The sequence below is a fragment of the Eimeria necatrix genome, genomic scaffold (genome assembly GCF_000499385.1).
Source record: "Eimeria necatrix Houghton genomic scaffold, Enh_scaff269, whole genome shotgun sequence".
NCBI classification, from domain to species: domain Eukaryota; phylum Apicomplexa; class Conoidasida; order Eucoccidiorida; family Eimeriidae; genus Eimeria; species Eimeria necatrix.
The window spans coordinates 32,501-35,000 of record NW_013653247.1 but is presented as its reverse complement, the minus strand read 5'-3'; the positions used below and the strand labels follow the sequence as shown (position 1 = coordinate 35,000).

Here is a 2,500-nt window from a genome sequence, read left to right as displayed (position 1 = left end):
TGGCAAAGGCCTGCGTCAAAGCAGCACAAACACCTGCTGCTGCTGCTGCTGCTGCTGCTGCTGCTGCTGCTGCTGCTGCTGCTGTTTCAGGAGCTGCCGCTGCTGCTACTCCGAGGATTTTGCTGTTTCTACCTGTGCTGCTGCTGCTGTGGCCCCTGCATTTGCTGCTGCTGCTGCTGCCGCGTCTGCGAGACCTGTGTCTGCGCTGTGCCTGCTGCTGCGGCTTCTGCTGCTGCTGCTGCTGCTGCTGCTGCTGCTGCTGCTGGCCTACCTGTTTCTAGTTCGACTCATTTTTGCGTCTCTGTCCCTTTCAATAATTTGATTGAGAGAATTGGCAGCAGCAGAAGAGAGAAAGACGCCTCCAAAGAGGGCCGCGATGGGCCCCACAGCAGCAGCAGCAGCAGCCAGCGGGGCCCCTGCTGCTGCTGCTGCTGCAGGCCCTGCTGCTGCTGCTGCTGCTGCTGCTGCTGCTGCTGCTGCGTCCACTCCAGCCTGCTGCGCCGCCGCGTAGCCCCCCAAGGAAGAGACAGACACCAGAAGGCTCAGCCTCCCCTTGGACAGTCTCTGTGGGTCAGCAGCAGCAGCAGCAGCAGCAGCAGCAGCAGCAGCAACAGCAGCAGCAGCAGCAGCACAAGGAGACGAAAAGGAAATAAAATGATTTGAAGGGGACTAAAAGGGCCCCATAAAAAAGACACAAAAAGCAACTATAAAGGAATTAAAAAAGAATCAAAAAAGAATTAAAAAATTAATAAAAAGAAATTTAAAAAAGAAATTAAATTAAAATTAAAATTAAAATTAAGAAAAGGAGAAGAGACACCGCAGCACCAACTGGACAGCAGACGAGGAGACACCCGGAGGCAGCAAAAAGAAAAGGAGCAGCAGCAGCAGCAGCAGCAGCAGCAGCACAAGCAGCAGCAGCAGCAGCAGCAGCAGCAGCAGCAGCAGAAGGTAGGGCCTCAAGTACCCAGTAGGGCAGCGTGAGCCGCAGCAGCTGCCTAAAAGGAGACACCCTGCGTGCTGCAGCAGGGACCCTAGCAGCAGCAGCAGCAGCAGCAGCAGCAGAAGCTGTTGCTGCTGCTGCTGCTGCTGCTGAGCCTGGCTTTGCTGCTGGGGGCAGACAGTCCGCAGCAGAAACGCCGTAGAGACACCGCGAGGCCTTCATGGCTGCTGGCGCTGCTGCTGCTGCTGGTGCTGCTGCTGCTGCTGCTGCAGCTGCTGCTGCTGCTGCTACAGCTGGCTCCCGCTGCTGCAGCGCAGCAGAAGAAAAGCCCACGACCCACTTCACCGAGCGACAAGACGCGTTACCGCTGCTGCTGCTGCTGCTGCTGCTGCTGCTGCTGCTGCTGCTGCACCCTAGGCCCTTCTCCGTTCCCCGAGCTAGCAACCTTGCTGCTGCCCCTCGCTGGGGGGCCCCCAGGGGCCCCCAGACCCTACAGGGGGCCCCCAGGGGCCCCCTGTAGGGTACCCAGGGGGCCCCCAGGGGGCCCCCCAATGGGGCCCCCAGCCAGGGGACAACAGGGTACCGGGGCCCCCGGCGGGCCTGCAGCAGCAAATTCATTTGCTGCAGCAGCGCAGCAGCAAACTGCAGCAGGGGCTGTGTCTTTCTTTGCTGCAGAGAGAAAGGGCAGCCGCAGCAGCAGCAGCAGCACAGGCTCCTGCTGCTGCTGCTGCTGCTGCTGCTGCTGCTGCAGCTCCTGCTGCTGGATAGCCGGCGTTTTCCTCTCTTCTTTAATTAATAAAGAAGAAGTTGAGCGAATGCTTTGGGCCGCTGCTGCAGCAGTGGCTGCTGCCAGAGAATCATAGCAGCAGCAGCAGCAGCAGCAGCAGCAGCAGCAGCAGAAGGCTGCGGGGAATCCTTGCAGGTACCTGATGATTGGAGTCTCCCTTGAAGCAAAAGGAGACACTTTTGCTGCTGCATGCAAAGGCGCTGAATCCCGAGCAGCAGCAGCAGCAGCAGCAGCAGCTGCTGCTGCAGCCTGCTGCAGCAGCAGCAGCAGCCCCGGCACCAGCAGCAAAAGGACCAGTCCAAGCAGCCGCCAGACCATTCGCCGCAGCTGCAGCAGCAGCAGCAGCAGCAGCAGCAGCAGCAGCAGCAAAAAACCCTCAGCAGCAAATTGCAATAACTACAATTTAGACTTTTTTAATTTTGCTGCTGCTGCTTCCTTGGGGGCCCCCAAGGGGAGCCGACAGCTCCGGGGGGCCCCCCGGGTGTCTCCGCAGAGCTCGCCAAGTCCCAAACCCTAGGCCCTAAACCCTAAACCCTAAACCCTAAACCCTAAACCCTAAACCCTAAACCCTAAACCCTGAATCCTACACCGTAGGCTATCAGCTGATTCGTTTGCCCTTCCGGAGGCTCCCCAGCCACGACTGTTTTGCGCACACTGCGGTAAACCCTGAACCCTAAACCCTAAACCCTAAACCCTAAACCCTAAACCCTAAACCCTAGAGCTCAAAACTACACACTTGAGTCCCGCGTTTGAGAAGGAGGGCTTTGGGGTGT

The 2,500-nt window shown here is 58.4% G+C and overlaps 1 protein-coding gene across 1 annotated transcript in view; it reads left to right on the top strand.

The window, feature by feature from the left end:
- ENH_00036620 (hypothetical protein, conserved) overlaps positions 1–2,500 on the top strand; it is a gene marked incomplete at both ends in the record, with an annotated part of 9,467 nt that overhangs the window by 327 nt on the left and 6,640 nt on the right. The window lies entirely within an intron of this gene.